The sequence below is a fragment of the Ochotona curzoniae genome, unplaced genomic scaffold, assembly GCF_017591425.1.
Source record: "Ochotona curzoniae isolate NIBS_2020 unplaced genomic scaffold, NIBS_Ocur_1.0 scaffold_4701, whole genome shotgun sequence".
Taxonomy (NCBI): Eukaryota; Metazoa; Chordata; class Mammalia; order Lagomorpha; family Ochotonidae; genus Ochotona; species Ochotona curzoniae.
Genome location: NW_024467122.1, coordinates 57,433,239 through 57,446,223, shown reverse-complemented (window position 1 = coordinate 57,446,223; position 12,985 = coordinate 57,433,239).

The window sequence follows — 12,985 nt, the reverse complement described above, 5'->3', positions numbered from 1 at the left end:
AAGGAGGGGTGGACGGAGATGAGTCTGCTTTAAGCACTGCTTTGTTCCCTGTCCTATGTTCTGCCTGCTGGCTTCCTTCTCTTGTGCCCAAGTCCCAGGAGCCCCATGCTGTGCTGACCCAGGCCTGTCAGTCGAGGACTGCCATCCACAACTATTTCTTGCCTTCTCTTCCCCCATGCCAACTGCAGATCCCACATTCTGCTTCGTTCTGCCCCACTAGACATCTCATATTCAAACCTCATTCCCAGATCTTGTTTGCCTCAAGTCTCTTTAGACCATCAACTCCCACTGCCTGAGTCCATTTCTCCATTATCAAAGGAGAATCTAGGAAGACAGTCAGCTCTGTTGCACTATTCAGACTTTGAATGCAAGAAAGTCTTCAAATCATATTCTCATTTTCCAGCTTTCTACAGACTTTATGTGTCTGCAAATATTTTTTTCTAGTATTATACTTGTCAACAATATATTTGTCACATAACTGGGATTTGATTGTACAAAGTAGGATTTCACTGCTAACATGTTTTCAAATGCTTCTATTTTTATTTCTAAGTTGAGCTAAATTCTCATTTGACAACAATTTCTTTTGTGCCTCAGCATAATTTCCCTTAGGCATCATGCCTATAAATCCAAAATACTTTTGCATAATCAAAAGATACAGTATTTTAACAGATACCAAGCAACCTGCCCTTAGACTTATCCACAGCTACTTCTATATTATGAATTTTTTAAGTAAAAAGTGATGAGATGCAGTATATAGCCACATCACTTTGTCACACCTTCTAGATGTTTTCCTTACAAACTATTTTATATCCTTGTGGTACAATTCCAGTTGATTATGCCATAATCCGAAAGCAACTACATGGAACAAATATACTATTAGACATATGAATATTTGTATTTGGATACAATAAGTATTGCAAGCCTGTTGTTCATGGGCTATAGCTATTTCAGCCTTGGAAGATGCCCCAAGGTCAACCCATGTCCCAAATCTGTACTTAGTGTGTCATTCAGAAGGGACCAGGGAAGTGTCTAAGAACTGATAGTCTGTTCCACCCATTCTCTTTCTGGGATGGGAGAGATATAATTACACCACAAGGCCAGATTACATTCCAGGACAGGTGCATCACAAATGTATGACCAAAACTCACTTCTAAAAGTGGACTCACAGTCCAAGTCCATGGCAACAAGCCACACATGATGTTATGACACAAACCCCACCAGTGGTGGTCATAGGACCCTATTTAGCCTCACTTCAGATACAGGAACTCCACTTGCAGACACTGGCATGGGGATATGAGCTGTTAAGATTTGACCACTGTTGTGATTTACAGCCTGACATTGAGTCTGAAGACAACACTGTAACTCCAACAGCCTGCAGAAGCTTGGAGGAGGGGTGCTAAACACTAAAGGCTGAATTACACTTGGGTCTCATAATCTCTGAAATGCATAATGGGCATCCCAAGGCACTGATCAAGGTCTTTCCAAGGCACAGGTGAAGACCTTAATTTGCAGTTCCATCCCTAGGCATTGGCCTAGGGTCAGGAAAAATCAAGATCTACAAAGTGTGGAATTTTACCAAACCAGCACTAATTCCCAAGACTCAGCCCTTGCTGTCTGCCCAAGCTTAAAAGAAGACTGATAAAAGCAGCTTTTCAGCTAGCCAGGATGGCACCTAGCAGGGTTACACCTGTTCTCACAGTCACCAGACCCTGGGAACTCTCAGGGATGTACCTCAGGCCAACCTGAGTCTAGAAGTGATGAGCACCTGAAATGAGACAGATCTCTGCCTGATTCTAGGACATCTCTAGAGGGTCCTTCTGTGAACAGAAGCCTGGGGATACAGGCCTTCTGGCTCTATCGGACACTGGATCTCACAATAATGACCAGCTACCCGTAACAAGATAAAAGGGCCTAAATGCCCACTCCTTTCCCCTCTGTGTAAGTTGGATTCTTGATCTGCTGTCTTCAGGAAATTGAGGAATGGGTGGCAGAGGAAGGCTCCTAGACACCTGGTTAAGGAGACCCCACAGGCTCAGTCCGCTGGGGTTGGAGCAATGGACTCCTATCTAGTGCTGACTTTTTTGGTGGCAGGGCTGGCACTGGGTTTTTTGTCTAAGATCTGAATTTAATCCTCTCTCCCTCTCTCAATCAGGAGGTGATGTGGTGAATGAACAGCTGTTCCAAATGGTATCAGAAAGGAGACAGGTGCTCAAGCATTGTACTCAACTTCAATGTTGCTCTACCTCAACACATCAGCATTTGGGTTGAGTTTTGCCTTTAGGCATACAACTTGCAAACTGCAGCTGGAGGGTAGTTCCCTCTGTCATGCCCCTCTTGATTAGTAACAAAACAAAACAAAACAAAACAAAACAAAACCCAACCTAGAACAACGTGTTAGCACCAGGATGGGGAGATCCAGTTAAAGGGCCAAGAAATGTGAACTGAGGTTGGCTTGAAAAAAAAAAACTGAATTTTCTGATCAGAGAATTAAGCAGATAAAGACCCAGCTTCTTGCAGCCAAGGAAGAGCCCAGCCCAGCTGAACATTCCATTCTGACACTATTTCTGAGAGATAAGAACAGGAGAAGTTCATCAGCTTCCAACCTGGCAACTGTTTCTGCAAGCAGGGTCTGCAGATCCGTTCCCAGTGGGGTTCCACAGAAGGGTCTGTTCCTAAGGGAAGCCAGTGGAGTTATCTATTCCCTTTTAAAAGGTCTGGGCCGCACCACCCTCGCTCCCAACGGAATGCACCTCTTCCCTGCTTCTGGATGAACCTTGGCCTCCAAGATTTTTCATGGTGCTATTCATTCTTTTTTAATTGCAAGAGTTTATCTTAATTTTTACTTCATATTTAACAGATTCAATATGATTTGGAGATGCAATTGTAAGAATATCATGATGTCCTTTTCCTCCTCCCTTCCTCCCTCTACCCTCTTTCCTTCTCTTTTTCTCTTTTTAGTTTTTGAGATAACATATTTAAATTCACATTACAGTATAAAGGCCTAACACTTCACTGAATAAGAAGTTGAACAAGTAAAAAACAAGACCCTAGTTTTGTGGGAATGTAGACATGGTGCTATTTAAATGAAACCAACAAAGTGGCTACTCTTGCTGGGCCAGAAAACACTAGGCTCACAGGGAGGCTCAGACAAGACCTAATAAAATCAGCATGGAGCATGACACAGACCCACGCATTTTAATTCCTGACGCGCCGCCAACTGCGAGACCTTAGACAAACTGCTTCACCTTTCTGTGGGTTCCATTTCCCCATCTGTAAAATGTAGATAATGCTGAAAGGGAATGTGGTGGGCATACAGAATGAATGCACAAAAGTAGAGTATTATGAAAACACCAAGTACAATTATTGGTCTGGCAATATGTTGATGCTAGCTTTGAACAGTTTGTATTATTTCCTAAAAATAATAATAAAAAGATGGGTAGGAAAATTTTATGAAAATCCATCTTTCTACTTGTGTAATTTTCATAAAAACTCTGGAAGTGTTAGCATGTAAACAATGCCAGATACTCATTTTCCTTATAAATATCTATAATTGAAACCAGCTTTACAAAACAGAACAAATCCAAGTAAATTATATGCACGTGATTAATTACAAAATTTTTGTCTCATTAACAAAAGCTTATGTAAATCTGAATTAGAAATGTAAAAAGCATTCTTGAACTTGCTGGTTTATTGCTTCAAGCTAATTCCATACAACTTCTCTCCCTGCCTGAACCAAATCCAACAGAAGAAAGAGCAGAACAGGAGCCCCAATACAAGCCTTAGGGATACTCATGCCTCAAAACATAACAGAAGAGTGCTCAAGTCATGGCTCATCCAAGAAATTTAAAAAAAAAAAATAACTACTGAAATCACTAAAATTACAAACAAACAAAAAGTTAAAACACTAATTGTCACTGAGGATGTGAGGCAGCTAGAATTCTCAAATATTGCTGGTAGAAGTATAAAATTATTTCAACAATTTAAAAAATGTTGTACAGTTAACTCAGCACATACCCCCAAGAGAAATGAAAAGGTATATCCACTGCAATGGTTTGGATGCTTTTTGCCCTCTACACGCTTAGAGCTTTACCCTAGAGGGATAATATTTGGATGTGGGATATTTAAAGAGATAAGTTTTCGGGAAGGTCTTAGGTCTATTAGGAAATATTCTTGAGAAAGATTGTGAGACTTCAGTCTCTCATTGTGATGTTAGCTTTCTGTCTTGCATCCACTCTCACCATCGCCATCCACTATGATCTAACCCAACCAGAAAGGCCCTCACCAGAGTGGGGCCAAGACTTGTGCCAGCTCTTGAATCCCCAGAACTGTGAGCTACATTTACCTCTTTTATTCGTAAGTAGTCTGTCTTGGGTTTTTCATTATATTAACATAAAACAAACTAACATGTCTACAAGAAGACTAATTTAGGAGTAGTCATAAAAGCTTTCTTCATTCTATCAACCCTAGAAACACGTGAAATCAGAACTGGACAAGCTGGTATATCTATAACATGGGAGACTAGTCACTGATAACACAGGAAAAGTCTGCTGACAAATAATGGGTGAATCTCATAGACATCATGCTAGGGAGAGAAAAACACCAACTCAAGGGCTAGCATTGTGGTGCAATGGGTTAAGCCATCACTTCCAATACCAACATGCCATATCAAAATGCTGGCTGCAGTCCCAGCTTCCCTGCCTCCAGTTTAATCTCCTGCTAATGTGCCTGAGGAGACAATGGAAAGTGCATCAAGTGCTTGGGTCACTTGTGGGCCATCATGTGAGAGACCTAGATGGAGTTCCTGGCCCGAATCAGCAGCCCTAGTCATTGCAATCATTTGAGGGATGAATGGAAATGTATCAAACTATGCAGTTATGATTTGTGCACTTCACCATTTATAAAGTACTCATCAAAAAATCAGGGAAAAGCACTGAATTCTAGGTAATGGGTAGGCTAACTTCTCTCAGCAACCTGAGTTAAAATTTCCATTGTACATCTTGGGTTTGAGCAAGTGAATAAATATATTGAGGAAAATATATGTATTTGTTTATCTGAAAAACAAGAGCATCAGACAGAGAGAAAGTGATAGATTCCAACCCCAATTTTATCTCCAAACAATCACAAAAGCCAGGGCTGAGCCAGGCCAAAGCCAAGAGCTAGGAACACCATCCTTGGCATATACCTGAGGAGCAGGAGCCCAAGCACTTAGGTTATTCTCTGCTGCCTTTCTAGATGCGTTAACTTGGAACTGGATTGGAAGCAGAGCAGCTGGGACCCAAACTGGCACTCCAATATGGAATGTTTGCACCGTAAGTGGCAGCTTAATCTGATGGTCCCTGAATTTATGCTTTTTAATGTGTAGATAAAATACATTTACTAGTTCTCTTCATCGAGAGTTTCTAGACACAATGCTACCCCTATAACAGTGAATACATCTAGTGTTTTGATCTTGTTTTCTAAATACCATTCTCTTACTAACATGAACCAAGACTCTACAGAACTTCTTGAATTTCAGGGCTTGGGGCCTGGAAAATGTAGGATATATGTGGAACCTGTTTTTGCACAGGTTATATATGCTCAACAATAAGTGCTCATCCAACTGGCAATTCTATTTCCCAAATCCCATGTGATCATCACCGACAATAATACACTGCATTTCACTAAGTAAAAATCCAGAATGACACGCTGTTACACACACACATACACACCCAAGTAGATATAAGAGAGCTCTTCCTAATAAACTGCCAACTAACAATGCAGAAGGGATGATGGAATTAAGGAAGTCCATGAGGGTGAAGATTTAATAAAATAAGAAGATTTATATACTCTTAAAGTATTTCACCACAAATTACTCTTTACTTAACAAAGGGGGAAATGGCTACTTCTGTGTTGTGGGCTAAGGAGTTGATTAGTGTTTGTTGCAATGGGCAGGAACAGGAACTGGGCTTGTGGCTAAAAACACCTAGACTAATTGGACTCATCTGTATCCAATATCCTGCTAAATGAGGATGTGGAAGGAGGAGTACATAAGGAGAGGTGAAGGAGCAATAAACAGAGACTTCATAGAGATTTCTAATATCACTGGTCTCCTGTCGGTGCTTCATCCCCAGACCCTCTCCCTATCCATGTTACCGGCTCTGCTGGTCAGAGCACTTCTAGTTGAGGAATCTGGCAGATACTGCTTGTTCCAATTACTTCATCTACATAATAAATAACTCTCACACTCAGTGATAGCAAGTAACCATTTATTATGCTCATGATGCTCTAGATCAGGAATTTGGAAAAAGCACATCTGGAATGATTTGTCTCTTCTCTCTAACATCAGAGGCTTCAACTGGAAAACTCAAAGGCTAAAAGCTTGAGTCATTTGTAGGCTCCCCTCCTCACATACTGGACCACAGTTAATGTTGTGGCCAAGGCGAGGCCTCAGTTAGGCTCTGTGCAGCTAGTCTGTGCTTCCTGATAGAACATTTGCTTCCTGGGTTTACCACTATAAAGTTTGTACTGTTCATTTTATAATAAATTAACTCATATGGATATAGTTTGAAACTATGTAAATTTCCTACCTTTTTTTTTTAAACTTATTTTATTTTTATTGGAAAGTCAGAAATGCAGAGAGGAGGAGAGACAGAGAGGAAGAGCTTTTGCCCACTGATTCACTCCCCAAGTGGCCACAACGCCTGTAGCTGAGCCAATCTGAAGCCAGGAGCTTCTTCTGGGTCTCCCCCACAGATACAGGGTCCCAAGGCTTTGGGCCATCCTCAACTGCTTTCCCATGCCACAAGCATGGAGCTGGATGCGAAGCAGGGCCTCCAGTATAAAAACCAGAATTTCCTATCTCTTAACCATGCTCTTTTCCATTAATTTTAGCATCTACTGATGATTTTTGGCTGATTATTATTACTATGGTATTGTTGCAAACTTTTATAAGGTCAATTTATTTCAAAGACATTTATGTTTCTTCAAAGTCCCAACCCCAAACAGTGTAATCCTTAGAAGTGCACAATCCATTAGTTTGGCTCAGCAGGCTTATTCCTTGAAAAAAAAGTCTTCTTTTCCAGTTTGAAGCTAAATATGTGCTAGCCAGATTCATTTTTAAAGTTATTCCTTATTCTTTGAATTGTATGTCTACTATACACTGAGCTTGGGCACTTTTCATGTTTGAATAATTTGTGTTTGCTTTTGATTACTGTTTGTTCATTTCATATTTACTCACAGGAGGCTTTTTATATGTAAAGGAAACTAAATAGGGAATAAAGAAATACAGTAAGTTATATAAACCATTTTCAGTTACACAAGTTGCAAGTTTCTTCCAGTTTTTTCTGAGAACTCTAGGATCCTGGCTTTGACCTGGCCCAGTCTCAAGTGTTGGAAGCATTTGGGGAGTGAGCCAGCAGATAGGAAGAGCTGCCTCCCTGCCTTCCAAATGAATGAGTGAATGAATGAAATGAAATGTTGCTAAATTTTTTAAATTTATTTATTTTTGTAAAGATTTATTTATTTCTATTTGAAAGGCAGTTTTTACAGAGAGAAGAGAGACACAGAAAGAGGTCCGCCATCCACAGATTCACTCCCCAAATGGCTTCAATGGCCAGAGCTAACCTAATGTGAAGCCGGGAGCTTATTCTGGTCTCTCATGTAGGTGCAGGGCAGCCAGGACAAGAACTCACACCAAAATGTGATGCCTGTGTTAGCTAGTAGAGGATTAGCTTGTTACGCCACTGCACTGGCTCCTGACTCAAATTATTAACTACAAAAAACAGTGTGCAGGACAGACATAAACTCAAGCCCTCTCATGTCAACAGTATGACTTTCTTCCTTCTCTAACCTGGCTCGCAGACATCTCCATGCTGAGTGGCAAACCTCAGCAGCCCAGAGCGCTGACAAGCATCCTCTGTGTTGTGGCAGCATTTAGCACAGAGCATGTAGAATCCAGTCTAAGCCAGTGCCAGTGCAAGACTCTAGATTATTACCCTCAGTGCTGGTCAGCTCTTTGCTGTTACATCCAAAGTCCTGAGACAGGCCAATCACAGAAGAGGGGGGTTTACTCTGGCTAACAGCGTAGGAGGCTCATAGCTCAAGACTAGAGGCCCCACTGATCCAGCCACTTGATAAGCGGAGTGTGGCCAGTGCAGAGCTGCGTATAGAGGATACTGGGGACCAGGCAGTGTAGAGGCAGCTGCCAGGCCTGACTTGGATTTACAGAACCACCCCTCATGAGAGTTACCTTCTTGGGGTATGCCTCCAGTAACCTCAGGCCCTTCCAAAGGGCCCACCATCACAGGATCGGTCCTTTACAATCTCAGCACTGTTAGTTTATGATGTGGAAGATCAAACATCTGCTTGAGCGCCAGAGCCAAAGGCTGCTCAAATCACAGCCTCACCCAGTGTGCTGGAATGATTAACAGCCCATTCCATGCAGAGACAGCAGAGGGAATTAACTACAGGATTCTGGACATTTTTAATTACAGACGTGATTGGCTCCAGGAGACCACTCGTTCCTCAACAACCCCCTCCTAGGGAAGTGGTCGTGGGACACATTATTCTCAGCATCCACGGGGCTTCAAGGCTGCCTCCTAACAGACTGGCAGCTGCACCAGCTCCCACACCCCACGGGAGGGGGCCCAGAGGCCCCTGCACTCTCCAAGGCAGACACAGGTCCTTCCTCCAGTTGAAGATGTGGCCCTTTTGGGTGGCCACTTAACGAGGTAAGTGCTGCTCTCTGGAGAGCACTGGGGAAGAAATAAAACAAGGTGGCATGTTTCTATTCCTGCACCTGAAAAGCCGTCTCTATTCTCCAAGTAGTTGATAATAAGGTCACCTGTAGAGAAAGGCTGTGCCCTGTAGTGTGTGAACACCTACGTAGGAGGAAGAGAAATGTTGCTGTTTCCTTCAAATTCTAATGCCCCTCCTCCCGCAAAAAAAAAAAGGCAGAAATAAACTCCACAATATCATAGGAGAGAAGCTGAGACAAAGAGAAAAAACTTTGAAGGACAACTGGCTAGAACCCCTTGAGTCATGAGTCTTAAAGAAAGACACTCCTGGCCACGGGTGGGCATGGGCAGTGAAGTTAATTTGATAGTTTGTCTATGTATTCTGAATGGCTTCTCCACTCTTTAGAGATATCTTTGGAAAGATTTACGTTGTTTCAGGTAATGAAGTGCTGTGTTTTCCTTTGTTGCCATTGTTTTACAACAGGAATCTGTTTTTTATAGAGCCAGAATACTTGTTTTGCAAGGCGAATTTTCTAGCTCAAAGTCTCTCTGCAGGGGAGGCAAGTGAGACTCTATCGCCACCTAGTGGACATTGCTAAATAGGACCCCGCAGAGCTGGCTTGACAAAGGCGCTTCAGGGTTGGGCACTGACTCAGCTTCAAAGGTCCATGTGCCAGATAGGAATATTGAAGTCAACAAAGGAGCACTGTGGCTAGCAGAAAAGCATGAAATTAATGTCAGAAAGCTAAGGGTGAACAACAGGTGTTCAAATGGGATAATTCTTCATTCCAGGTACAGATACTGAAAATAATTTTTGAAGATATTTTCAATATGTTCTTCTAATCAGAGATGACATGCAGGTGTGGGATGGATGCCAGACCATTCCTATCTTCCAGTGGCTGTCACACATCTGCCATTAGTTTGGTGTGATGTGATGTGGTGGCTTGAAGCACAAAGCTCTTACCATGGGCTCAAGCATAGAGCTAGCAGAGATCTGCTATCACATCAAAGCTTCCAGAAATCCTTGAGAGACAAAGGAATATTTAAAAAGTTCTTAAGAAGACCTTGCAGTCAAACAGAGGAGCTAACAACACAGTAGAACACAGGTATCACCACAAATGGGCTCCCATAAGGACTGAAGTTGCCACCTCCATGTACTCTGCCATGAGGAAGCCCAAAGAGGCCCTAAGACAGGGCAACTGGCTGCCACCATCACGGAAGCTGCTGCCCTGCTGGCTTCTGACATGTGGCAGGCCCTCCTAGCAGTAGGCCAATGCCTATTCCCCTTACCCCACCCTACCTGGATCCAGGCTCTTCAATAATGAGGTGTACCTGCTGGAGGAGGCAACCAAACACACAGGTGCCCCTCCTGAGTTGGCAGGAGTCTCCCAGAGCCGCTGCTAACAGGCTGCTTCTTGGACTTACTTCCCCAGAGCCACGCTCTGGCTCCTCACCCCAGAGACTCCCAGCCCTGCCTCAGTCTCCCATGTTCTCTCAGGCACACGGTGACAGGTGACAATTTCTTTCAATGATGACAAAGGGTGCTGTGACCTGTAGAGATGTATGTTCCATGCATTTCACAACATTTATGGCCTGCTGACCCTTTAGGAGATTGGAGGATGTTTCTCCTTGAGCTGGCTGCAACCTTAAAGGTCTGAGTTCAGCACAGATCCAAGAGGCAGAGGAACCAGAGGAGAAAGAAGCCAGACACACCTGCCCTCCAGTCCTGGCTCTGACACTTATCGCTTGGTCCCTAAACACAGGTTTTAAACCTCTCTAAACCTCAGTTTCCTCATCTGTAAAATGTCGAACACAGCAATTGCTTCTGTAGAAGGGAGAATGAGAAGGTTTGAGAACTCACTACTGGTGGTGGGCATTTGGCACAGGGTTAAGCCCTCGCCTGTGACATCCAGCTCTCTCTCTTGCCCTGCTGACTCTACTTAAGAGCCCCTTTGCACTCAAAGACATCCTCTCCTTCCTCAGAGCTTGTCCTGTGGAAGCTCACACTGACCCACCTGTGGAAAGTTATCACCCCTCTGTGGCCTTCCCTGCTAGCTGCCCCTCCCCTCAAGGCAGGCAGGCCTGTTGCCTGTCTTCCTGAGCTGGGCACACCACACACTCCCCAATGCCCGGCAAGCCTTGGGAGAACGTGGCTGCTTCAGAGAAATGGAATCATTAGGTAATCTTGCAATTATTCCACACATGTGCAAGCTCTCACCCTCTATTGTGCAGAGCCAGCATGGCAGACAAGCACAAAAGAGGAGAGCGTGCCCTGGGGCACACATCCCTCTACTAAGGCCAGCATTTTCAGAGGAGCCAGCAGCCTTTGGTACCCCTCTCCACCCCTGCACAACCCGCGCCAACCAGAAATGCACACGACAGAATGAGCCTTCACTGGTCTCCAGGCACTTCACTGTCTGTCACAGGGAGGGGCCGCACCATGCACATCACACAGTTCCCTGGGAACGTGCCCTGGCAGACACCGCCTGCAGCTCCTCCACAGCTTCCAGACACTGCCCCCTCCTTTCTCCAGGCTGCATCGCCCCAAGCAATCCTTCCCTCCCAGAGGCGCCTGCCTCTGACCTGTGCACCCAAATTCTGGCTCTCTGTGCACCGTGGACACCCCCAGGACAGCAACACCCCAAGGAGCCTCCAGTGCGGGTCAGATATCTTACACAGCACGCACCGCAAGTGTGAACCCTGAGGTCTGAGAAGGGCTCTTCTGGGGACACAGTGGGCCTTTACCATGCCACTCTATGTAAAGTGAAGGCAGACAAGGGTCCTAAAACCAATGTGACAAATGGGAATGGGTACCTGGTCTGAGTATATTTCATAATTTACCAAAATCTTAAAAAGAACAAAAACACTAGGGGGCATAAACACAACATCCTTCAGATCCATGCTGACCTCAGCCTGTTCCCCCAGTCAGCACTCTGGGGATATTCCTTGCCTGAATTCCTGTTTCCCTGCAAACTCATTCCAGCCAGGTCCACATACACTGCCCCCTGACTTCCCCAGTCCTGCACAGCCCTGCCTTCTTGATGGGGGCTTCAGGCAGCTTAGTGCAGCCAAGCTACAAAGTGCAACTTAAAAACAACTAACAAAGAGAATGCGTTGGGCAGCTACAAACACCCCTGACACTCCCTGGAGTCCAACACAGGACAACTTGGCTCTGTCACAGAAATGTCATTGGAGCACACAGTTTCCAGATTCTGCTTTGCCCACCTTTTCAGTTCCCTGGGCTGGTGCACTTGCAGCCCAGCTCTACTTAGGAAGGTGAGCAGAGCTTGGTGGTTGCCAGTCCCACTGACCTAGTCATGTTGACATCTAACAGTCATGCCCCTTGGCCATGAAGGAAGGCCTGCCTGGAAGCTGGTCCAAAACCAGGCTGCCTTGAGCTCTCTCCCTTACAACAGGCTCTATAATGCCCCTCTTCTGACTCATCGTCCCCTTTGTATTTTTTTTTAAGATCCATTTTATTTATTTGAGAGGCAGAATGTTGGAAAGAGAGAGATTTTCCATCTACTGATTGCCACAATGGCAAGGGCTGGGCCAGGCTAAAGCCAGAAGCCAGGAGTTTCTTCTGGGTCTCCTACACAGACGCAGGGGCCCAAGCACTTGAGCCATCTTCCATTAATTTCCCAGGCCATAATAGGGAGCTAGATCAGAAATAGAACAGCCAGGACTCAAACTGGTGCCTATAATGGATGCCAATACAGCAGGCAGTAGCTTAAACTGCTATGTCAGTTACAGCACTGGTTTCCTTTTTACTTTTTCTTTTTCATAAAGATTTATTTACTCATTTGAAAAGCAGAGTCATGGAGATAGACAGACATATCTTTCATCTGCTTGTTCTGGTTGCAATAGCCAGGACTCAATCATGCTGTAGCTAGGAGCCAGGAGCTCCATCCTGGTCTCCCACATAATGGCAGGGGCCCAAGTGTTGTCTTTCCAGGTACATTAGCCAGAAGCTGGTTCAGAGATAGAACAGCGAGTACTCAATCTGGCACTTCGATGTGGAATGCTGGCACTGCAAGCTATGGCTGAAACCTGAGCACAACAATCCCGCCCCTTCCTCTTTAGGAGTTGAGAAGATGATCCCTTCCCATTGTATTGGCATCCAAAAGAGAATGACCACAGTATAGTTGGAAGCTTTTTTTCTTTTAATATTTCTTAAATTTGTAAGTGAAGAATAACCAATATTAAGTCGGTATACAAGTATATATTGTTCCTATGTTCAGCTCAAGGAACTGTCACACATCTAACACACA